Source organism: Phoca vitulina, unplaced genomic scaffold, assembly GCF_004348235.1.
Source record: "Phoca vitulina isolate PV1807 unplaced genomic scaffold, GSC_HSeal_1.0 scaffold3, whole genome shotgun sequence".
Classification (NCBI taxonomy): Eukaryota; Metazoa; Chordata; class Mammalia; order Carnivora; family Phocidae; genus Phoca; species Phoca vitulina.
Genome location: NW_022589706.1, coordinates 37,333,282 through 37,359,893, shown reverse-complemented (window position 1 = coordinate 37,359,893; position 26,612 = coordinate 37,333,282). Strand labels below are relative to the sequence as shown.

Below are 26,612 nucleotides of genomic sequence, written 5' to 3'. Positions count from 1 at the left end.
GGTGCTTGGGGCCCAGAAGGTGATGGAACAGCACAGTAGTCTTAAACTGTCTATCTCTTAACTTCTTCTTTTTTTTTTTTTAATTTTTTTATTGTTATGTTAATCCCCATACATTACATCATTAGTTTTAGATATAGTGTTCCATGATTCATTGTTTGTGCATAACACCCAGTGCTCCATGCAGAACGTGCCCTCCTCAATACCCATCACCAGGCTAACCCATCCTCCCACCCCCCTCCCCTCTAGAACCCTCAGTTTGTTTTTCAGAGTCCATCGTCTCTCATGGTTCTTCTCCCCCTCCGATTTCCCCCCTTCATTCTTCCCCTCCTGCTACATTCTTCTTCTTTTTTTCTTTCTTAACATATATTGCATTATTTGCTTCAGAGGTACAGATCTGAGATTCAACAGTCTTGCACAATTCACAGCGCTTACCAGAACACATACCCTCCCCAGTGTCCATCACCCATTCACCCCATCCCTCCCACCCCACCCCCCACTCCAGCTCTCTTAACTTCTCATTACATGAGAAACATAAACCCCTATACTCTTTAAGTCACTGTGTCTGTGATACTCACCACTAATTGCAAATTGGAAATGGTGCATTTCCCCTTGACCAAAAAATGTGATTAGGGGATAGAGCCGGTTGGACTGATGCCAGAATTCTTGGGTAGGCGACTGGTTCCTTCCATGCCCTGGCTTCTCCCTTTTTCTCTCTCTCATGCTAGTTCCTTCAGTGGGCTGAATAATGGGCTCAAAAAAAAGATATGTCCATGCCCTAATCTCCAGAACCTGTGAATGCCACCTTATTTGGAAAAAGAGATGTAATTAAGTTAAGGCTCTTGAGAGGAGATCATCCTGGATTCTCTGGGCGATTCCTAAATCCAGTGCCAGGTGTCCCTCTGAGAGACACACAGAGAAGACAGACAAAAGAGGAGGAGGCGATGTGACCACAGAGGCAGAGATGCAGGGATGCAGCCATGAGTCAAGCTAAGCCCACAGCCAGCAGAAGCTGGAGGAGGCAAAGACCAGATTGTTCCCTAGAGCCTCCAGAGGGAGTGTGGCCCTGGGAACACCTTGACTTTGGCCTTCAGAACAGTGAGAGGAGACATCTCTGCGCTTGTGAGCCCCCCAGTTTGTGGTGATTTGTCAAAGTAGCCACAGGAAGCTCATACAGACCCACTGGCACACTGAATCTCAGGCTTGCTTGCGTGGTGCAGGGTTGGGGCCATGAATCCTTTGCAACCCTTCAATTCTCCTTGAACCAGATAGCTGTGTTCTCACACAGAGGTGCATAGGCCAGGCCACTCGCCCTTCCTAAGGAGAAAGAAGCAGGCCTACACCATTGACATTCCCTGCATATTCCCCTTCACAGACCCTATAAACAGCTGTATTCCAGTGGTAGCTGTAACCCTACCATACACAGAAGACTAAAACCATTTGGAGCCGTCTGGAGGACACAGACAGACCCTCTTTGCTCTGAAATGTCTCCGAGTTTAGAAATCTAAACACATATTCCAGTTTGTCAAACTTCCTGAAGGACTGGGATAGATTATAAGGTTGCATAATGCAGCTAAACGACTGCACTGCTCGAGTTTCCCTCCACCCCCACACTGGGACCAGTGTTAGGAGAGGAAGTCGGCTGGAGAAGACTGGGGCTGGAGGATGGGAAACAGAAGGGCAGAGAAACATGGGGAAGTGCACCCAAGAATCAAGAACCTTCCAACAGGCTCTGGAAAAAAAAGCTGTTGCACTAGCTTTCTCAGAACTGGAAAACAACATAAGGTGGTGGTTGCATGTTGCTGTCAGTCATGAATTTGAGTCCAGGTTCTTTCTCTAACCAGCTGTGTATCCCAGACCAATTCAGTCTGTAAGATTTGTCTTACTTACCCACAAAAATGGGGCTAGTAACTATGCTTACCTCTTCGAGTTTCTGTGGGGATTAAGTAGGATAAAGGCAAGGAAAGTGTTTTGGAAGTACCTGGTGCAAGGGAAGTACATAATATTAATAGAAACAGTGCTTAATTTTCAACAGAATCCATGACAATAAAGGCACGAGGCTTTTCCAGTCTTAGAAACCTATTAATAAGGGTGCCTGTGTGGCTCAGTCGGTTAAGCGTCTGCCTTCCAGCTCAGGTCATGATTCCAGAGTCCTGGGATCGAGTCCCGCATCAGGCTCCCTGCTCAGCAGGGAGTCTGTTTCTCCCTCTCCCTCTGCTTCTTCCCACTGCTCATGCTCGCTCATACACTCTCTCTCTCAAATGAATAAATAAAAATTCTTAAAATAAAAAAGAAACCTATCAATAATACATCTGCTTCCTGTGGACAAGTTGTTCAATCCCAAACTTTCAAGGACTTCTGTTTGTATCTTTTTTGTTTGTTTGTTTTTAAACAAAGCTGGCCCAAGTCTCATACCATAAAATTCCTCCATTCCCAGTATCTTGCCTACAGTTCCACTGTAAGGGCTTTACTCCTCTAGAATCCAGAGGGGTCAGCAAGCTACCTGGTGAGAGCCAGAGAGTAAATCTTGTAGGCTTTGTAGGTGACACATGGTCTCTGCCATGTATTCTTCTTTTTTACATTTTTAACTTGAGAGGACTATGTAGGCTGGATTTGGCCCAAGGGCCAGGGTTTACGGGCCCCTGCTAGATGAAGGCTTAAAGAAACCTGGAGTTTGTCTGATTAAATTGCCCATCTGCATAAATGGGTCTTTGGGAGGTATCTAACAGGGAAAGGGTCTCCTTGCCTTCTCTCTCTCTCTGTCAGGAGAGGAGGAGAGGGCAACGGTGGCCACAGAGGGAAGGGACCCATCACAGAGATTAGCTGGTTGAACGACGTAAAGTAGACAGGAAGATGGGGGTCACGTCTACACTGCCTGAGTCTGCCCAGGGCCAGCCTGTTTCAGACTATTTAGCCATCAGTGAAGAACAGGTGAGAACCAGACTAACATCTGGGCTTCAATATGGCTTTCATCCCACTACTCAGAAATACTGTCATTTTTCAGCAGTCCAACCCAGGAAGATGCTCAAAAGTTAAAATGCTAAAGTCCAATTTCATAAATAATTCACTCCTGTTGATAGGTTCGCCTCATCTCATAAGTTTTCATTCCAAGCAGCAGAAGATGGGCCTATAGTTTGGACTCTGACAGCAACAAAGAAACTCTCTGGATGATAAAATGAGCTCATAAATATGAACCCCAGGTTCCATCTGCATTTGGTAGAAAACTGGCTGGTGAAGGCACCAGCCACTGAGCCAGGTTCACAGGATACAGGTTCACAGAGCAGAAAAGAAGAATGCTAGAGATTGATGAAATTGAGCCTGGAAGGAATGCCAGCTATTCTCTGATCAAAGGAGAAATGGTGCTAGATCAAGTTTTTCTTTACCCAAAATTTCAAAAAGAAAAAAAATTATAAACATGGTCCACAGAATTTGGAATGATAATTCTTAACGGTTTCCACTAAGGTGTATATTTCAAGGGGGTCTTTGTTTCCCAATACAACCCATTCTTTCCCTGAGTTTCTTTATACCCAATGTATTTGTTATGTTTCTCCAGAGCAACAGAACCAATAGAATATGTTGTGTGTGTGTGTGGGGGGGGAGAGACAGAGAGAGAGACAGAATGAGAGAGAGAGATTTATTGTAAGGAATTGGCTCACACAATTGTGGGGGCTGGCAAATCCAAAATCTGTAAGGCAGGCCACAGGCTAGAAACCCCAGGAAGAGTTCAGCTTGTAGTTCAAGTCCAAAGATAGTCTGCAGGCAGAATTCCCCCTTCCTTGGGAAACTTCAGTCTTTCTCTCTTACGACATTTAGCCAACTGGATGAGGCCCACCTGCATGATGGAGGGTGATCTGCTTTACTCAGAGTTCACTGATTTAAATGTTAATCTCTTCTAAAAATACCTTCACAGCAACATTTAGACTGGTGTTTGACCAAATAGCTGGGTATAGTAGCCTAGCCACGTTGACACATAAAATTAACCATCGCATCTATCATCCTACTTTTTTCTTTGGACTCCCCAAATTAGCCACAGGTACTGGATAATCTAATTGTGACCATGCCATACATTATTATCTGGGATGAGAAAAGGGAACAAGAATAGATAGTATCCCCAAATGGCAGATTCTATCCATTAGACATGCATTTGACTGTAAGTGAGGCAAAATTGGATGAACAATAGCTCAAAAGAAGAGTTTATTTTTCTCTCATATCCAGAAGTCCAGCGATGCCACAAGAGACCCATACTCTTTCTGTCCTTTGCTTTGTTGCTTAAATGTGTTGGATTTTTTCCCCTCATGTTCATTGTTTCATGTTAGCTTCAGATAGCACACAAGCATTCAAGGCACAGAAAAAGCAGGGTGGGAGTAGAGGTGGTATGGGCTGTGGCTTTTTCCTCTGTTAGAAAAGCAGAGCTTTCCCAGAAACCGCCTCAGCAGCCTTCCACTTGTTTCAATAGACAGACCTCTTGAGCAGCAAGGGAGGCTGGAAAAGCAAGTCCTTCCTAGGGCTGGGAACACTGCTGTTCCAAACAGAACAGGTTCTGTTAGCAAGAAAAGAAGGAGACATGACAGTCTACAATGATTTTTATCTGGATTTGAGAAGTTCTTTAGTTATGCATTTTGTCATTCATTCAATAAACACATCTTCTCTATGGTAGACTTGAGATACCCTGTTGAATACAACAGTGTACTTGCTTTTAAGAAAATCAAGCCTGTGGTGGTTTCCAAAAATAAACCACTTTTTATGAGACAGAGGTGTAGGAGAGGGATACCTAGTTCACTCTTCAGGAAGAAGTGGGTGGAAGCATTGGGACAGCTTCAAAGAGAAGGTGATGGTAGAGCAAAGCCTTGAAGGATGACTAAGAGCTGGCCTTGAGGAGGAGCAGGCAGAAGTAGAGCAGAAGCAAAGGTCTGCGGTGGGAGAGCAGGTTCTGTGAATTGGTCTGGGTCTCCCCTGGAAAACAGACACCTCTTTGGGTTTATACAACAGAGGGAATTGAAAGCAGGGGGGCGGCTCTATGACAGAGAGAGATGCTGAGAGCTGAACACGGGCTGATGAGGCACTGCAGAAGTTGGCGTCAGCAGGAAGCCACCGTCCCCTCTGCTAGAGGGAGAAAGAAGGGCTGAAACCCAGAGCTGAAACCTCAGTGGGCCTGTTTGGGGAGAGCTGGAACTGCAGAAGACACATACTTACTGCTTTAGAAGCCGTCAAGGCAGCAAGGAGGGAAATACCCTGCCTTCTCCCTTCTTCCTCTCCTCCATGATTTTACCAGTGGCTTACCCCACCAGCTGGGCATCTGAAACAATGCAGCCTGCAAGGGTCACTCACGATGGGTAAAAACAGAGCAGGGAAAGGGTGAGGTTGGATTCAGGGCAAACAGGCCCAGGACCAGAAATGCCTCTTTGGGTAACTGGGACTGTCACTCATGTGCAATAATGACCACCAACATTTAGAAGCATTGATGAAATGCTGGGAAGTATGATAAGTGTTCTATATGCATTACCTGCATTACCCTATTAAAGTAGGTCAGGGATGTAAAGAGGAATGGCAGGACATGGTGCTGCCAGATGGAATTAAAAGTAAGGCTTACATCACAAAGAACGTTTATGCCACGCCAAGAGATTTCCACTTACTTCTGAAGGCACTGGGGAATGAATGAGAGACTGGAAGCATAGAAATGATATAATTTGATTTGCATTTCCCAAAGATCATTCTATGACTCTGTCTGAAGTTCTGAGCATTGCTATTTCACCAAAGTAAATAATGGAGATACGACTCAGGCTACTTGGGAGTGGGACCAGCTTCTCCTCTTACCTTCCCTGTCCTTCTGCTTAGAGCAGACAGCATCACTTCTGAACACTTGTGTCATCTGTTGACATACTAGGATCTTCGTTTACTTTAGCTCAGCAACACTGGAGCAGTAAAACCTTTTAAAAGCAAAATATTTATTGCTAATCTTTACAATAGTTACAATAGTTCATGTATTAATATATTTCTCACCTCATTAACACACTTCCAGAGGAATCTAGATCCTAGCAATGTTTTAGAGACAGTCTTGCTCTACCTCCTGGTCCCTTGGAGAATATGTGGTCCTTCTGATTTGGTTTTCAACTTCTAAAGAAATCAGTGTCATCTGTCATTGGGTGTGGACCTGGCAGTTAGAGACAGAACCTCAAATTAACCTGAAGTGTCAACATGTTACCACAGAGCTAAGCCTTATGGCCTCAGAAGATACATTTAGAGTTTCTCTCTTCCAACAACCTCTTTCACAGATGAGAAAAGCGAGCCCACACAAACGAAGTAACCAGCCCAAGGATTTGAAAGTAGTTAGTGGAGGTAGGGCTACACCCCAGACTCCCAGACCAATACTCCTTTCACCCTCGACTACATTGCCAAGGGGTGTAGAGCTAATAAGAAGATGCCGTTTTTTGTTTGTTTGTTTCTTTTGTTTTATTACTGAGAAATAGTGCTCAGTTGTCAAAAATGTCATCTCACACAAACGTAAGCACAAAAGGGGGTTTGTTGGTTCAGGAAACAGTTTAGGGGGATTCCAATTTCAGGCATGGGTCTGTCTAGGGGCTCACTGCAGTAGTCAGGACTCAGTCCCCTTCTGTTTCTTGGCTCTGTTTTCCTCTGAGCAGGCAGGTTTCATTCAGACAGGCTCCTCCCGTGATAGGACAAGGTGGCGACCAAGGTTCAGGCTCACAACCTGTCTGCGGAGTATCACCAGTGAAAAGAACGCAGCTCTTTCCCATTAATATCAAAGAAAGTCTGGGTATTGAATTTTACTGGTCAGTTTGAGTCATGTGCCTGTTCTTGAACCAATCACTGCAGCCGAAGGAAATGGGACAGTCTGATTGGCTAGGTCTGACTCCCATGCCTACCTAGCGTTAGGGAATGGGCTCAGCTGCACCCGTTGTCAAATTATTTATTTGGAGAGTGAGGACGGTGAGATTCCTCAAAGGAAAACCAAAGTTCCATCAACCCAAGAAGAGAGAACAGGTGCTGCTGGGCAGGCACAAAACTGGGATGTACTCTAGACACAGACTTAGGTCAAATAACGGAGTGGATTTTAGGTAATATGGGTGAGATTTTCTTGTTGGCTTTTACCCCTTTCCATAAAATGAATTTCTCATGTGCCCACCATGAAATTTAGAGAGGCCAACTGTTTCTCCAGCTTCCAGTCTGTGGTTTCATAAAGGCTTTGAAGAATATTTAAGGTCATCCTGATTAGAGGACTATGCCACCCCATCCCACCACCATGGATTGATCATTTTTCTATCTGAGCAATTCTCTGGGAAACACTCTGGTTTTTTTGTTTGTTTGTTTTGTTTTAAAGATTTTATTTATTTGAGAGAGAGAGAACGTAAGAGGGAGAAGCAGACTCCCCACCGAGCAGGGAGCCAGACTCGAGACTTGATCCCGGGACTCCAGGATCGTGACCTGAGCTGAAAGGCAGTCACTCAATCAACTGAGCCGCACAGGTGCCCTCGGGAAACACTCTCTTTACAAAGAGGCTCTCCTCTTGGCTCTGCTTTAGAGGCAGTCATTCCAACTGGTTTAATAAACTGAGTATTTAACAGGTAAGGTGCTCAGGGGTGAGGAAGGAGCTTGAGGTAAGGTGAATGTGTCTGCTCAGAACTCCCCCCAAAGAAACAAGGTTCCAAACAAATCTGAGCTTTCAAACAAAGAAGCAGCCTTTGGGGATGCCTTTGGGGATCATTGTGTATTTTGGGGCTTCAATGGACTTTTCATGCTTTGTGATAAATTAGCAAAAGCAAGCCAACTCAAGTAAACAAAAATATATAAGATTTTATTCCACTATGATATAAATCTCATCGATCTATTCACTGCCTCTGTTCCTTTTGGTCAAAAGTGCCTAAAGTGTAGCCATAGAGGTTTGATGAAGCATTGTCTAAAACCACCATCTTCCCTCAGAGAGCAGAGATCAATGGAAAACTTTGTAAACATGATCCCCAGGCAGAAATCCTTTTTTTTTAATCTGAACAAAACTTTTTTTGAGTATATGAAAAACAGTATTAAAAAGTTAAAGGGCAAATGACAAACTTTGAAGAAATATATAACTTGTATTAAAATCCGAGAAAGAATATCTTTTACATGTAAAAGGTTCTTATGAAGAAAAAGATGAATATCACAATAGAAAAATGAGCTAAGGGGATGAATAGTAAGTTAGTAAAAGAAAAACAAATGGACAATGCCTAAATGAAAAATAATTCATCTTACTAGTAATGAAAGAAACTAAAGAGCTGGCGACAGTTGCCCTAGTCCTAGAGATTAGTGTCTCTGTGAGCCTGAGACCGGCCAAGTCCAGAAGCTCATGGGAGGCAACCAAGGGTGGATGCATTCAATAAACCATTGTTTCAAGTCTACTGGAAAGGTAAAACAAGAGTGCGACCTTTTTGACATTACCAGATTGGCCGAAGATTGACATTGCCCAGAGGTAGCCACCACAGGTGTAACAGATGGGCATGAAGATTGATACAACTTGGAGCAGGGGTAGGTGTTGGGAAGGTTGCAGTTTGACAACAACCGTTCCAAGAAGCCATAGAACATACACAGCATTGACTCAACACGTCTAGGAATTGATCCTAAGAAAATAAATTAGGAATTTGCACAAAGATTTAGCTGCGCCTCGTTTATAATAACAAAATACTGGAAACAACCAAGCTATCAAATACAGGGGAATTCGGTAAACGTATGAGGACATAGTCATTGCAGGTACTGCTAAGTGGGGGGAGCAAGCAAATTATAAAAAAGGAGTTAGTGTAATCTTTCACTTGGTTTCATAAAGGTTTTGAAGAATACTTGAGAAAATGTTAACAGTGGTTTTCTTTTTTGCCCATCTGTACTTTCAATCTTAAATGAACACAAATGAAAAATTATAATTTCAAATTATATTATATTACATTTCAAATTATTATTTCTTTCTCTAAACTGCTTGTTTAACAGGGATCTTTCCTTAGGCACCCTCCACCCTGCTGGGATAGGCACAGAAACTTCTGTTTCCTTCCGGGGGTGGCCCTACAAATCCCTTAGGAAGATAAAACCAAAACACCCATTTGCCCTGCTCAGAGAGGCTTCTGATTTCATGGTGGGGTATTCGTGCCTGGTTCCCCCTAGGTTTGAGGGAGCCCCTAGAACAGCAATAAACAAGTCTGGCCAACACAGAAGGCTTTTGAACTTTATGCCTAGACAAGTGAGTCCAAGGCTTAGCTAAGGCTTGTTCACCATGCCAGTGTGAAGAAGGAGAGGGGCCTTTTCACATATACTTGGGTGAGTTTTTCTTTTATTTTAGAAATATAATGTCTCTTGAATTCCCCACTGCCTTTGCACACAGATATTTATCAGCTTTTACCAAAGAAGAAAAATGGAAGGAGAGACAAAGGGAATTCAGTTGGTTCAACTTGTCTCCAGATCCTATCTTGTGTATGTTTTAAGTCTGCCACTTCCTATCTCCTTCTGGATTCTAAAACCCCTTGATAAGATTCCCTTTTAGTATCTCTGTGCTTTTCAGGGAAAGAGGCTCAGAGCTGGTCAGACCCTTTCATCTCTGGCTGATAAAGCTGTATGTTTATTTAGATTCAGTCATATTGAATCCATTTCAGCAATTACATATTACCACCCCCCTGCCCCCAAACAATGGATGCTCCCTTTTACCCTCCCCTTAGGTCCACTCCTAGACTTCCAAGGAATTTAAGAGATGAGAATCAGAGCTCTGGGATGGAATGGTAGGAAAAAGAATGTCTAAGGTCCAGGAGTGTAATGAACGGGCATGCAGGATTTTCAAATGCGGCTGCTCATCCCAGCTTCTCCTCCCACTTCATCTCATCTCATTTGATTTCATTTGGTTTTGTTTCATTTCTCAGTGTAGGCCCTTCATTGTTCTGATCATGTCTCATCTGGATGGAATTGCAGTGTTATCCTCTCCCACCTGATGGATAATTTCCTGCATGCACTTTGCAGGACAATCTGGTGAACACTCCTTCCTCCCACTGAGCCAAAACGTTTCATAATTCTTCAGGCCTTCCCAAGAGGATCCAGCTCAGAAGCTGCAGTGACTCAGGGAGGATGAATGTTTCCTCTGGTGTTATCTTTTTTTTTTTTCCTTTTAGTTTCTTAGTATATGTCCTGAGCTCTACCTGCGACTGTTGGGTCTTGTGGGTTGAGTTCTGCTTCAGAAATCAGGGACGGCATCTTCATGGCCATCCACCTTACTGGTGACTTTTTCAGTGACTCCAAAAAGATCGGGGGGGAGGCAATGTACTTTCTTTCCCTTCTGTTTATAATAAGACCTCAGAGGGCCCCAGTGGGCTGGATGAGGCTAGTTTATGGAGTGTGTAGAAATCCCCCAAGGATAACTCATTCCCCCCGAAGTCTTTTCATAGTTGGCAGACCTGTAGCCAGGAAGCAGATACTCTACATAATGGGGTAACCAGTTCCTCTCCCGGTTCTAAAAGTCAGTTTGTAATGGAGCTGACCCACGTCCAGCTTCTGTCTAGGTTCCCACGTGTATTAAAATCTTTGCTTCTGGGGCGCCTGGGTGGCTCAGTCGTTAAGCGTCTGCCTTCGGCTCAGGTCATGATCCCAGGGTCCTGGGATCGAGCCCCGCATCAGGCTCTCTGCTCAGCAGGAAGCCTACTTCTCCCTCTTCCATTCCCCCCTGCTTGTGTTCCCTCTCTCGCTGTCTCTCTCTCTGTGTCAAAATAAATAAATAAAATCTTTAAAAAAAAAATCTTTGCTTCTAATGATAAATAAATGGTGTTTTTCTTTACCTTGGGAAAAAAAAATGGACACACTTTAGAAGTAAGGAAAAGAGACATCTGAACTCCATAGGGAATTTCTGGGGGTGATTTATATGGTATTTTTCTTAACTGTGGTGATGACTTCACAGGTGTATATATATGCCAAACCTTATCAAAGCTGACACTTTATTATTTTATTTTATTTTATTTTTTTTAGAGGGAGAGAGAAAGGGAGAGAGAAAGGGTGTGTGCAGGGAGTGGAAGGACAGGGAGAGAGAGAATCTTTTTTTTTTTTTTTGAGAGAGAGAATCTTAAGCAGGCTCCCTGCTCAGCATGGAGCCCGACGTGGGGCTGGATCTCACGACACTGAGATCATGACCTGCGCTGAAATCAAGAGTCAGATGCTTCACCAACTGAGTCACCCAGCACCCCATCAAAGTTGACACTTTAAATGTGTATAGTTTATCGTGTGTCAATTATACATCTGACATTCCCCATTTCCGGGGCCGGGGCAGCTATACTGTCTTGTACGGTTATTAGCAAATAGGTGTCTCAGGTAAGAACAAACTCCATGAGGAAATAAGGTTGGCACAGGCAAAACTTTTTTTAAAGTGGCACAGTGTCTCACTTTATCCAACTATCTTGCCCACTTTCAGAATCTAAGAGAACCTAAAGCGAGATTCTATTTCTGGGAAGAGTTTGAAGGGTAAGATGCCATCAGAAGGAAGAAAAAGTGATGAAGTTCTACCATAAATTATTTAGGACAAAGCTGGATCCAGGAGACAGCCGGGAGTCCGCTCTTAAACAACCATTAACATTTCTAGCCGTAGCTCAGGTGATCTTAATTGTTATCGTACGGCTAACTTCTCGCCCTTCTCGTGGACTGTGATTCAGCAGTATTCACTGGTCATTTTTAAGACTAACATTTCAAACAAGGCTCTATGGATTGGAACAGGAAGCATGAGGAAAAGAGAAGAGTCAACTATCATCCAAATGGTAAGAAATTGCCTTTTCTCTTTCACTATCAAGAGTACATTGATTTTGCTCATTTACTTAGATCAAATGTTAAAACTGTTTGTAGACAGGAAAAAAAAAAAAACCTGTTTGTAGACAGGGAACGGACCAAGGGGGCACAGACCAGCAAGGCACTTGGAGTGACTTTTCAAGAGTAACACTGGATTACACTCACGGGGAGAGCAATCAACAGCAAGGCTGGCTCTGCTCTACCACCAGATGGTGGTTTTCTCTCTCCGTGGTGAGGGCGCATGAGAGGGGTCAGGGGTTGTAAAGTGAGTCCAGTTCCCACCTGATGATGGCCAGGCTTGTTTGTTTGCAATATGCTTGATGCTCTATATGTGTCATTTTTACCTAAACCTCACACGTTGAAATAGGTGTGTCATTCCTGTTTGATAGAAGGACATCCTAAAGCACAGAGATGTGAAGCAACCTGCCCAGGGTCATGTAATTCTAATATGAATATGAATATTACTACTAAAACCAACAAGCATCTATATAGCATTTACTATGAGCCAGGAACTATCGATTGCTTTACCCATATTAACATATTTATCCTCCCAATAACCTTATGAGCTATTGAATATTGTTATTCCCATTAAAGATAAAGAAATGGAAGAAGAAAAGCAACAGTAACTTGTCCAAAGTCACACATTTGATAAGTGGTACTGTGCTTCATTAAATACAGCACTGTGAGTCTTTCTAGTGTATTATAGGCGCTCAGTAAGTGTTTGTGTGTGTGTGTCCGTGAGTTTTTGTATGAGTCATTGGGACAGGAGGTTCTGGCAACATAATACAGTTGTTCTATTTCTAAACTGAATCCTCTTTTCAGCTCAAATGATTAAGGCTAGATTGGCTTTAACCCTGCCTGAGGTTTATGTTCTGCCAGAGCCACAGAATGCCCCAGAGGGCATGACAGCCACTTTCCACTGATAGCTAGCTTCCAACTCCCTTTGGGGAACGGTGTCTACTCCCACTCCTGGTGTTCTAGAATGGCTGCTAATCACAGAGCTCACGCCTTGGCCAAAGAAGTGAGCATGTGTTCTATGCCTGGCCAATCTAAAACCTCTCCAGTGGCCACAGCGACAATGGGCCCAGCATTAAACTTTTGACCGAACAAGAACCACTGAGGGTCCTTCCTTGGGACTGTATGTTTATATGCTCAGAGAGCAAACCTCTGTTTCCTCTGGAAATTTTCATGAGGTGTGGTTATGCTTGAAGCTGCTTGAGGCCATATTTCTCTTCACCCTGTCCCTGCCCATGGTGGAGGTTCAACCATTACGAGAGGAACTGAGACCCAAACACAGCAAAAGCAGAGACTGGTACTGGGGACAGAAAAGGACTGAGGGAGAAAGTGAGGGCAAATGACATCATTTGAGTCTTAGAAATTTTCAGGCCCTCTTGACCGCTGAATTTCCTAGTTATATGAACCAATAAATTTCCTGCATTATTTAGGGGGGTTTTATTTGAGTTTTTTTCATTTGTTACCTTAAAAATACTGAAATATACAGGAGTCTGCTTCTCCTTCTGCCCCTCCCCCCAACTCAGGAACGTGGGCACGTGCGCGCTCCCTCTTTTGCAAAAATAAATACATAAAATAAAAAAAATACTGGCACATACAGGAAATATTCTTTTTCCTTTTTCTTAAAATAATAAAATTATATCCACCACACATTTACTTTTAATAATAGTATGTATCATACTTATGATATTATGAAGGAAAATAATTGTGATTTTTTACATACTCATAGTGAGAATATTGTTCTATGTATTTTTTTTAAAGATTTTATTTATTTATTTGTCAGAGAGAGAGAGAAGAGTATAAACAGAGGGAGTGGCAGGCAGAGGGAGAAGCAGGCTCCCTGCTCAGCAAGGAGCCTGATATGGGACTCCATCCCAGGACCCTGAGATCATGACCATGAGACGTGCGCAGACGTTTAACTGACTGAGCCACCCAGGCCTCCCTGCTCTATGTATTTTTAAGTAAGTTGTGCTATGGAATATGGTGTCATTAGAGAGGAAAGTAGGAATTTAAAAAATCAACTTTATACTCCCTGTTGTAAACAAAACAGAACCAAAAGAGCAGAAACATGACTTGCATACGACTAGTGAAATCCACTAGATCTGAGAATAAAAATAAACTCCTTATTGAAGATGGCTCCCTTGGGCAACACAAAAGATTTACCAGGATTGGTAAAAAGTTGGTCAACACTCTAGAATTTCACTTTAAACCAGAATGAATTTGAGTGTTTTCTTATAAAATCTATTCAATCCAATAGATTTCAGACTAAGGGCTCTGGGGCAGGGAAGTTCCCATAGAGTCCTATTCACCCCCATATGTTTTCTTTGGTCCCCAAATGCCTCAGTGTCCACCTTTAGGGAGCCACCATTTTGGATTAAACATTCCCTCCTTCTCTGGCTTTCCTTGAAAAAGCTTCTTTGCAGAATAACATGACATAGCTTTCATCTTAAGACAGTAATTTTATAGAAATTAAATGCATGAATTTAAGCCTGAAAGCTTGGAATCAAATCTTGGCTTCACCATTTAGAAGCTATGTGCCTTTATCTCTCTTCACTTGACCCCTCTCTTTCTGTACTTTATTTTCCCCATGTAAATGGGGATAATAGTAATATCAACCCAGGAGTGTTGTTGTGGGATTATAGAAGCTAATACATGTAGGGCTCTTAGCATGGTGTCTGGCACGTAGGATGTGCTCAGTAAATGTCAGCTGTTATCCCGAGAGGGTGGCATCCTGGCTGGGTGCAGAGAGCACTGAGAAACCAGCCAGGAGCCCTGATGCTAAGGCTGCTTCTCCAAATGCTGTCTGAGGGGCATTGACAGAGAGCACTTCGATTTTCCTTGTCTGATAAATGGCAGCACTAATGCCCCTCATGCCAAATTCCCCGTGGTGGCAAACCCAAGTGTTTTGAGGATAAAATGAGCTAATGGCAATGAAAAAGAGGCTTGGAAAGACTGCATGGACTTTACAAATAATCAGTACTAGCAGAGGAAAAGAGTTTCTTCATTGAACTACTTTTTACCAAGCATCTACTGCATGCAAGGACCCAAATACAGTTTTATCTTTAAGCGTGTGGTAAATCCTGCTCTGTGAGGGAAGAAACAGAAGAGAGCACGAAAGCCCGATAAAATTAGGGAAAAAATAAGAAATGTCTGAGGAGGGAAAGACCAGCCTCACTTTCTTTACATTATTGCAACAGGCTAATTCCAGTTTTCCTGAATCTTTTCTCAGTGTGGCCAGACGCAGAGTCTACCATAATGCAATCTAGTCTTCAAGCCAGTCTCCACAGAAGTTAAGTTAGGCACGTATTTCTAAACAGCCGGGGAGAGAGTCCATTTCCACACATTGTGCCCATGGCTTGGAATTAATGCGAGTCACTCTCTGAGGAGCAGGACACATGTATATTTAATTATGGCAAAACACACGTGACATAAATTTACCATCTTAATCATTTTTAAATGTACAGTTCAGTGGTATTAAGTACATTCATCATGCTGTTCTAGCATCACCACCTTCCATCTCCAGAACTCTTTCCATCATGGGAAACTGAAACTCTGTGCCCACTGAATGCTCATGCCCCATGCCCCTCCCCCAACCGTGGCCACAGGCATTCTACTTCCAGTCTCAGGGACCTTTGACTACTCTAAGTACTTCACACAAAGAGAATCATATAGTCTTTGTCTTTTTGTGACTGGCTTATTTTACACACAGCCTTTTTTGAAAAGGTCTATGATCGTTGTCCCTGGAAATTTGGGATTTGGCCACATTCTTTTTTTTTTCTTTCTTTCTTTTTTATTTTTTTTAAATTTCCAGGCCCACCAGTTGATGCCGGGTTCTCTCCCTCTAGATTTTAATGCACCCAGGCCTCAGTAAAAGGGCAGAAGGTGCCACTCTTTTTCTTACGGCTTCTAATCAAAGCAGCGGTGTCCGGTTCCTCGAATTTCACCTTTTTTGGGCTGCTCTCCATTTTCCTCTACTTTTCACATAAACAAGGCCTTCAGGGGGATGGGGTGGGTGGTGTGTGAGCTGCGGCCCCTTGGACACTTTAGTCCAAGGAGTTTAATGGAGGTTTCTGAAGTCTGTAAAGCAAAGTGAGAAATAACAGCTGCTCATCCCCTCCGAGCCTCCATTAATAACGAGATGTGCGTTTGTCGTAGAGGTAAACAAACTCTGAAATGGGAACATTGCAAAGAGGGCCCTGAGAGAGGCTTATCAGCAAGGGGGGAGGCCAAAGGTACAGAATCCCGGGGCCAACAGACAGAGGTGTAATGCCAGTGTTGCCTTAGGAAAAGGCCTCCGCACCCCAAACCTAGGAAGAACATGGGGTCTGTGTGTCCTCATCTGCCACATCTGGGCTCCCCTGTGTGTCCTCATCTGCTGCATCTGGGCTCCCTACATATGCTCTCAGCTAAGCAAAGCCCACCTCCTTTGTACAGCTGACTTTTTAAAAGGCAAGCATTCCAGAATTAAAAACACACAATTCCAAATGGTGGTTGCCTTCCTCAAAGTCCATGGGGATGTCATCTTGCTCACCAGGGTCTCCCTGGGATGCTGCTTTGAACAGGCCTACAAGCAGAGACAAAGTCTGGTGAACTTTCTTATTGGTGGCAAGTAAAATTTGGGCTTGGATTTTGAGGCAGATGCTGAAATCTGATAAATGTAGCATGTGGTCAACCCAGTTACATGGTGTGGAAAAACCAGGCACAAGTTTGTATAAAATAATAGCTGATGTTTACTGAGGCAGGCCGGGTACTATTTTGAGTGTTCTGGATGGCACACCTTATTTAATTGTCACAATAAACTCATGGCTTGGAGAGTTCATCTCCGTTTTACAGAACAGGAAACTGAGGTACAGAGAAGTAAAGTAACATGACCAATGTCACACAGTTACTGAGGGGGAGAGTAGGAGTCCAGCTCCATGAGGTCTGATTCTGGAAGCCTTGCTCTTAACCATTCACTACGCTGGCTCTCTGATTGACTGGAGTGACCTAGAATCTGCTGAATTGAGTGCTTGCCAAAGGGACTTCCTGTCTCAATCTTACTTTTCCCCAGGTCCATGAGGCCTGGAGTCTGACAATCACAGTTATTCCTTAGGCATTTTGTTTTCATAAAGGCTCCTGTTAAAATGCATGTGCGTTGCTATGGAGAACATTTATTCAGATGTGTTTAATAAATTAAAAAGACTCAAGGCAGAGAGGTGGAAAACAGGACAGTGCATTTTGATGAAGCAAGAAGTAGTAAGAGATCTTAATCCTAGAATTCCATGGAATGAGAGTAGTCTGGGTACCGTATCCAAACATCCATCCATCCGTCCACCCATCCATCCATCCATCCACCCATCTATCCGTCCATCCATCCATCCATCCATCCACCCATCCAACCATCCATCCATCCATCCATCCATCCATCCATCCATCCAACCATCCATCCATCCATCCATCCATCTTTAACAGATTTTTATTGGAGGCCTGTGATATTCTAGGCATCATGCCAAAAGCTGGGATACAATAGTGAGCAGAAATATACCAAGCCCTTCTGAGAGTTCAGAGTCTAGAAGGGGCAAAGTAAAATTTGAACGGTGATGAGATATGGGAAAGAGAAGGACAAGATGCTATGAGAACAGATAACATAGGGCTGGAATAGAATGATCTGAGGGCACTCTGTGTTTGGAGGGGAGGAGAAAGGGATGCTAAAAGAGATGCAGGGAGGGGACTCAGCATGGCAAATGCTACTGAATGCTCACCAATATTCAGAGTGACCTCCAAGTTAACTCTCCCTTGACATTTAGTGATAGATAAGTACATATGTATGTAACCTGCTTTAGCCCTGTGGGGGTAAGTTATTATGGTTGTATAGTGTGCTGTTATTTAGAGGGAAAGAAATAATGACTGAACATGCATTCAGCCTTGACTCTTTTCTCCGTAGCTTTACTGCTAAGGCGCTTTAATAACCTTGACTTTAGTTGCATCATAGAGAAAATGATAAGGTCAAATACTGTCTCTAATCTCTCTTGAGAGTCTGTGTGTGACTATGGCAGGAGCCCAGAGGGCTGCCGCCACTGTCTGTCTTCCATTTTCCTGGAGTCTCTGTGGAACCTGAGTGACATGAGAAGCATCTGGAAGGCAACATGGCGGCAAAGGCATTTAGCACCAGGGAGTGAAAAGGAGAGCAGAGAGGGAAAAGGAGAGCAGAGAGGACTTTCTTCGGTCTGTTCTTGGAGGGAGGAGAATCAGATAGAAAACTCTCAGTGCTTTGTATACTATAATCTGAAAGCTGGGTTCATTTAATAGGGATCGAATCAGTTCATTTTGGAAACATCCCATAAGACAGGATTTGCTTGGCAAATTCATAAAATAAAGAGTGTAATCCAAACTACTGCTAAGAGCACATGTTTCAAGCAGTCATTTATCTATTAATACGGTTAGTAATAATAACAGTAGTTAACATTCATAGAGCATTTACTATGTGCTAATTGCTTCACGTTTATTTTCTCATTTATTTGTCACATTAATTCTAAGAAATAGATACTGCACTATTATCCCCATTTTACAGATGAGGAAACAGAGGTCTAGAGATGTTATGTGACTTGCCCGAGGTCTCACCACTGTCAGTGGTACAGCCAAGGTTGGAACTGAGGTCTGCCTCATCACAAAGCCCATGCTCTTAAACACTTCTCTCTATTGCCTTCATGGTAGAGGCTAGTGATATCCAAATATTTACCAACTGCTTACTTCTTCATTGAGAAAGGCAGTTCTCTAAAGACCATGAGCCAAATGTTGCTAGATTTTACAGATGAATAACATTTTTAAAATATTTGGGCATTTCACAAAGGGGTGTCAAATATTTGCTTTGCTAAATAAGTAACTTCTTTTTTTAAAGCCTATTTCATCATCTCATTAGAGAAAGAATAATTTAAAAATAAAAAAATTAAGAATTAACTAATCTCAGAATTTAGAAGCTGAATAAATTTAACCCCACGAACAAATCACTGCATGGTTCTTGCTTTTTTCATTTTGTTTGACTGGCACCAGTGTGAGAACCAATACTGGGACTAGCTATCCACTGGCAGTTTATTAGCAACACGTTGAGTTTGAATCTAGCCTGGATAAAAAATAGGATGGTGTTTCTTATAATCTTTTGGAACTCAGACTTCCTACTAACTTCATCTGGTTTCTATCCTTTCCCACCACACAATTAGTCTGAATATTTGAGGTTTCCCTATTGTCTCCAGTAAGGTTCTTGGAGACAAGGTCAAATTAAGGGTAAGTCTCACAGGTCAGGGTATTCCATTTTCAGCCATATAAATGTGTCTTTAAATAATTCTTTGAAAATAAAATCACTGTGTTACTGAAGTTATTTAGTTTCCAAACCAAACAGGTGAGTGAGTCGCAGGTTCCGACTAAAGATCATTACTTGAAAGATGACCAATGATTTTAAAATGATAATCCATCACAGTACAAATGGACAAAGAGAACTCACTGCAGCTATAAGGAAGGCAAGCCTCTGATCAGTGTTTGGGTGGGTCTGATTTGTTTGGGGCCAGTGACCTTGTCCTGCTCTGGCATTTTTTCAGACCTTTTTCGACCATTCAACATTACACAGTTCTTAGTTTATGAGTCACAGGTCATCTTGAGGGCAGCATCTCCTTTTCCTGGGGGTCTGTATGAAAATTCAACCATGTAAGCTGAGTGCCATCATCTTACTATTCATTTCTTTGACATTCCTTTATTTGACTTCAGGGACAATTTGTCAAAAGTGTATGAAACATCTTAACATCTTCCTTTTTAAATAAAGTGAAGCTCACTTGAGGAGAGACTATTCAGTGAATTATTTAATGTCAAAAATAAAATGCTGTCCGCAATACTTATAAGATCAGTGAGAGTATCATCAGTCCTAAACCAAGTCTCTATACCCTCAAGTCACTCAGATAGTTTGAACGGTATAGACAGTTATTCAAATATTTCCGGATTTTGACCTCTCATTTCCCCCTGAGTTTTCACAGTGATTAAGAAGACAAATAAAAAGAAAGATAAGGGCTTTGAGATTTTTAGTAAAAAATGTCCCATCAGTACAGCCCAGTAGCTATGGACTTCTGGAGATAGACATTCCTGAATCCCCATGTGGGTTCTGCCACTTAGGTTTATACGACCTTGGGCAACTTAACCTCTGTAAGTCTCAGTTTCCACATGGCTAAAAAAAAGGAATGCAGCAAGACACTATATGTAAAGTTCCTAGCACTATGGCTAATGCATAATAAAAGTTCAAAAAAATGTGACAGAGACCATCTGAGCTCACCAAATATTCTCTCTGCTCCCCTATGTTTCCCAACTTTCCTTGATATTAATTGGAACAAATAGACCATGAGCATATGTGTCCTATTGGGTTGAGACAGTGAAAAGCTGGTGTGTATCTTCTTTGTCTCCATCCATCACAGTGATCATGAAACTCCATGTTGAGATGGCAGCATCACAGGACAGAGGGATCCTGGATCCCTGAGTCACTACTTGGAGGAAAACTCCTGCTGAGCCACATCAGATTTTCTTGTAAAGACACATAAAAATTTTTCATACAAATGCACTAAGGTTTTAAGGATTATCTGTGTGGTAGCTTATGTTAATTAGCTGAACACAGCTAGTGATTGAGAAACATATGCACTTTCATTCAAATCATCAAAGCTCCTTTCTTCTACTAGGAGCCCATGTTCATGGAGCTACCTCAGTTCCTCTTTGTAGGAAATTCAGGGCAGCCTTTCTATTCTAGCTCATGAATAATTTGTCTCCTCCTGACTCATAGGAGGAGAAGCTCATTTGAAGATATGACTTCCAACCATCCAGTTACACGTCACTTGGGAAGAATCTGCCTACCTGGTGGCTATGAGTTTGCTCTGTGGCCTGCCAAGATTTCCAACTTCTTTGCTCAGATTATTTCTACTCACTACAAGCATATATAACTTTCCATGGTCAAATGTATTATTATTTTTTTAACTTAAATAGTAAATTTAAGACCTGAATGAAAGCTGGGGCTATTAGTTTCCTACACCTGCTATAACAAAGTACCACAGACTGGGTGACTTAAATAACAGAAATTTATTTTTTCACAGTTCTGGAGGCTGGAAGTCTCAGATCAAGGTGTCAGCAGGATTGGTTTCTCCTGAGGCCTCTCTCCTTGGCTTGTAGATGGCCACATTCTCCTTGTGTCTTTACGTGGCCTTCCCTCTGTACGTGTCTATGTCCAAACTTCTTCTTTTAACACTAGTCATATTGGATTGGGGATCACTCTAATGACTTTATTTTAACATAATTAACTCTTTAGGGTCCCTCTCTCTAAATATAGTCACATTTTGGGGTACTAGGGGTTAGGACTGCAACATATGAATTTGGGGGGAACATAATCCAGCCCATCACACTGGGCAAGCCAGATATCAATAAGAAATGAAGTCAAAACACTGGACCTCCTCGACTTCTAGCCTCACTGCATGCTTCTGAGACAAAGGACTTGTGGAGAGCGTGTGGCAGGCCACAGTGTGGTCCACCAGTGAGATTACTAGGACCAAGTAATGGTTGGTCTGCTTGGTTCTTCATGTAGCTGCTTTGAATGATCTCAGCATTGATCGCTGATCTACCTAGAGCCAGCTCAAAGATGTATTGGTTAAAATGTCTTGTAAGATAGAAACATGAGAGAGCTTTTCAATGGTTTCTCTTCCCCAAGTTAGCAAACAATAGCAGAAGAAATAAAAGCAAGAGTATTCAGTTTCCAATTTGCTCTTTAGCTTTCATGGTTTTGTTTAGTTTGTGTTTATCAGTCAGCTGGAACTGGAAAGCTGGATCAGCCTATTTACTGACTGCGAGTGGAGTGGTGGGTTAGTGTGCCTCACTCCGGGGTGCCTGGCCCGTCCTGCCAAGGAAAGACTGGATCCAAACAGAAAAGGCTTGGGCCCCCATCTTTTCCAATTAGATGAAAACATTTCCTTTTAAATTGGTTTTGCTGCAATTTTTGAATGTGTAAAAGACCAATTGGGGGTTTCATATGTACTTTAGGGTTTTTTCATTGTTTCAAACTCATGCATAAGTATAAAAACATAAAAGGAAGTTCAATCAAGACTTTTCGAGCAGGGAGATGTGATTAATTGCTGGCCTTTTCAAGGCAAGCCACTACACAAAGTCGAGTAATAAATTAATAATGCCTCAGATCATGAGTTAGTAAAGATGGCTTGCCTAAACGGCAGATGATAATTTGTAAAGGCCTGTGCAGGCAAAATGCCTCAGACAGCCCTTAGGAGATAACACAATTGCAAATAACATCCACAGTGACAGACCCTGCTTATTACTGTAAGAAATGTAACAAATCAATCTCTGATCCCAGAGCTAATTCCAGTTTAGATGAAAAAGATTGTTTCTTTTGACTTGCACAGACTTTGGGCAGGGATGGGGGGCGCTATTTCACGGTGATGTTTGGGAGATGGTGGGGAAGAGTTCCAACAAAAACATTAGTGGGCTGGGCTAACATACCAAAGAATTGTCCCATATTCTGCATAGCTTTCTTTAATGTAAGCTCTGCGGCTAACAAAAAGCTTTTTCCCTCTTCTTGAAGTTTTTATTTTGGAAAATATTCACCCCTACAGAAAAGATGCAAGAATAGTCCAAGGAACACCTGAGTCCCTTTCACCTATATTCTCCAAGTGGTGATATTTTGGCACATTTGCCATATTATTTTCTCTGTGTATATATATTAAAAAAACCCTCTCTCTCTCTGACCAAACCATGTGAGATTTAATTACAAACATCATAGTACTTTACTCCTAAATATTTCAGTGCATCTTTCCTAATTACAAAGGCATTCTCTCGCACAACTATAGATATTACAGTCAGGAAATTGATAACTGATACAATTTTACATTAATAATTTATAGTTCATATTTATAAATTTCCCTAATTGTACCAAGTGTTCAGTTGTGCCAATAATGTCCCTTAAAAAAAACCTCACACCTGTCAGAATGGCTAAAATCAACAACACAAGAAACAACAGATGTTGGCGGGACAGTGTTACACTGGGGGTGGGAATGCAAGCTGGTGCAGCCACTCTGAAAAACAGTATGGAGCTTCCTCGAAAAGTTAAAAAGAGAGCTACCCTACAATCCAGCAATTGCACTACTAGGTACTCATCCAAAGGATACAAAAATACAGATCCAAAGGGGTACATGCCCCCCGATGTTTGTAGCAGCATTATTAACAATAGCCAAACTATGGAGAGAGCCTAAATGTCCATCGACTAATAAATGGATAAAGGAGATAAATAAATAAATAAACACACACACACACACACACACACACACACACACACACAATGGAGCCATCAAAAACTCAGCCATCAAAAAGAATGAAATCTTGCCATTTGCAAAAACGTGGGTGGAGTGAGAGTGTATTATGCTAAGTGAAATAAATCGGTCAGAGAAAGACAAATACCATATGATCTCATTCATATGTGGAATTTAAGAAAGAAAACGGATGAACATATGGGAAGGAGGAAAAGAAAAAAAAGGAGAGAGGGAAACAAACCATAAGTGACTCTTAATGATAGAGAATAAACTGAGGGTTGATGGAGGACAGTTGATGGGGGATGCGCTAGATGGGTGATGGGTATTAAAGAGGGCACTTGTTGGGGTACCTGGGTGGCTCAGTTGGTTGGGCAACTGACTCTTGATTTCACCTTGGGTCATGATCTCATGTCTCAGGGTTTGAGCGACATGTCAGGCTCTGAGCTGGGTATGGAGACTGCTTGGGATTTTCTCTCCTCCTCCCTTTGCTCCTCCCCCCCCATAAGTAAATCTTAAAAAAAAATAAAGAAGGCATTTGTGATGAGCACTGGGTGTTGTATATAAGTGATGAATCACTGAGTTCTACTCCAGAAACCAATATTGCACTGTATGTTCACTAACAAAATTTAAATAAAAAAATAAAATAAATAAAATCATGACGTAAGTCTGAGCATAAAAAAAAAAAAATCCAGAATACAAAGATCTTGCCCACATGGATTTCTAATGTCCACTGGATGTTCATGTAGGTAAAAATCCATCAATCAATCCCTTTGTATCTGAGCCTAGAATCTAACTTGTGAGTAAACACAAAACAATTTTTCTATAGTTTTAATAAACATTAAATCTTACAAAAATGCAATTACTGGGTGCATTAAGGAAGAATGCACTTTGTTTTGTCTGGGAATTTAGTTGAAGTGGTTCACCACTTTAGGAAATCACGTCCCTGTTGGCAGCATGACCCCATGCTGCTTACAGGGTGTGGGCTGCCAGACGACGTGTCCGCGTCTATCTGCATTTCTCACTGGGACTGTCACCGTTACTCCACAAGCAGGTGTAAACCTTTGACTATGTTGGCATGGCTTCCAGTTTATGCCCACTTATTTACATACTGAAATGCATATTATTTTATTAGAAACTCTTTTCTTTTTATTTCTCTTCTGTTCACAGCCGGGACACTGTAACTGTTGTTGTTTTAATGAGGCATTATAGGTCCATATAGTAACAATAAATTTTATTTCAGCATAATGGTGAGGGTGTTACAAAGCATTTATTTATTTATTTTTAAAATAAGGCAGCCACTTTATTTTGAACAAGAAAGTGGCATAAGCAACTCTGAGTATGGCCCCACTAGGATGAGAGCTCGCGCCCTCCCCCCTCCCCCAAACGACAGCACTCCCCACCCAGTTTTGGGAGAGAAGTGTCTTCTGTCTGGCCAATCCTGCCATCTACTATGACACCTTCTTACAAGGCAGGCACTTCATCGACTGGCATCTCCTAACAGTCGAAGAACCGGGTCCAGATGGAGCAGCTGGGCACTTAGATTCGGGGAGATGGCTCTCATTTGGGGTCAAGTCCAATACGCACTAACACAGGGCTGCGGACCACTGATCTTCAATTAGATAAAGTGAATGTGATTTGCCCACATCCCCCCAGTTGCTTCCATGTAAAAATCACTTTTATAATAAAACTCCTTTCACGAAAACATACTCTGATCAAATCATCTTGCAAAGGAAAGTTCACCTAGCCCCAAGTCGACAATATAAAAGCAAGGAGAAAGGACAAGCTCTCTGCTGGGATCACGTTCAGGACATTCACAAGCGCAAAGGCCGGGGGCGGGGGGGGGGGGGGGCGCGCCGCGGCGCCGCGAGCCCCAAAACTTCCACCTGTTGTCCCCTGAGCCTCCAAATGGTCAGCTGGCCCTGTGTACGCGGTCCACCCCGGTTTTCCCCCACACAGCCGCAGTTCTCTTCCCCCAGCGTAAAGCGCTGGTAAATCCCTGCAGGAAGAGTTACCATGTCTCTTTTCCCTGAAAATGCGGATCCGCTTGTCCTCTTTCTCTCTCACATCAAAGAACCCCCTGCCCTGCAAGACGTAGCGGATCACCTGATCCAGGTGCCAGTGCTCCTCCTAGAGCACCTTCATCTCCTCTTCATGATTTTTGGTGGTTTATCTTTGCATAGGGCTATTATGTCTGTCCAGGAGTAATTTCTCTCTTTTCGGATCTTTTCTCGTTCTGGATCATTCTCATATTTGTCGGCACCCAGCTTCCAGTAAAGAACCGTGAGCCGCCGCGCAGCTGCTCCAGGCTGACTGGGTGACGCGGCTCGGGGCGGTGGGGCCGCCTCGGACGGTCGCGGGATTCGTTCACGTGCCAAGTCTGCGCTGTGATCTGGTGCAGGTGCCTCGAGCACCTGCCTGCACCATCGCCCGCCCCTACCCCGCTGACCCCGCGCAGTCAGCTATGGGAGGCGGCGGAGGAAGAGCCGCTAAGCATTTATTATAAAAAGGAGTTACTGACCCCAATTAGAATGTCTAAAATTGGAAAGACTGACCATAGTAAATGTTGGTGAACATGTGGTCCTTATCTTTTAATACTCAGCTCCAGCGTCACCTCCTCTAGGAAGGCTTCCTTGATGTATACTCCGTTCTGGGCCTAGACTAGATTAGATACCCCTACTCCTGTGCTCTTAGGTCATCCTCTTAATGCCCCCCCCCTTTTTTTTTACTGCATGTAATTATCTGTTTGTAATTCTCCTTTTGTTTTAGACTGGGAACTTCTCAGGACAGGGTTGTGTTTCATTTATCTCTACTTTAGCAGAACCTAGAGAATAATTGACACATAGTAGGTATGTAATAAATACCGGATCAACTGAATTGAAACTTTCTAGCAAATGGGTCTCACTGACCTCCACTTGTTCCCAGACTATGAATTTCTGAAACCTAAGAATTCTTTTGGGGTTGCTCTTCCCTGTCATCTTTAGAAACTGGAAGTTATCTTTGAGGTCTCCCTGCACCTATAAAAGGCCATATTCCAGGTGTGTCTCTGTTGGCTGCAAGGCAGGAAGGAAGGGGGCTTGTCTCCTATTTCTCCCCGCTGTAGCCATGGCTCACTGGGGGAACCTAGGCTTTTCTGTCGGTAGTGTGACAGTGAACTGAAGGGACCCTGTACTTTCACCTGCCTCTCCCCTGCCCCTCTCCCAAGTCCACTTGGGATTATTTTTCTACAGATGTCTTGGCCCAAGTTTGCCGGAATGTCTAAGTTCTCTCTAATAGATCCGATTGTCTGTCCCACTGGGGCCTTTCCTACCAGCACCAACTACAATGAAACTGACAGGTGATCTTTTTCTGTTTCCCCGGTCATTACCAGTGAGACAGTTGTAAGCACTGGCCAACCCCCCGCCCCTGGGGGCTCCTGCTGAACATTTTCCTTCCCTTCCTTGGAGCCTGAGGCTGGAGGCAACACTATTTATCACTTCTTTGGCTGAAAATTGTGCAAGAAGATGG

General features: G+C 42.8%; 1 pseudogene; it reads right to left on the bottom strand.

Annotated features, from left to right (window-relative positions):
• Nucleotides 1-24,848: 24,848 nt before the first annotated feature.
• LOC116629007 lies at nucleotides 24,849-26,083 on the bottom strand (annotated as a pseudogene).
• Between the last annotated feature and the right edge of the window lie 529 nt (nucleotides 26,084-26,612).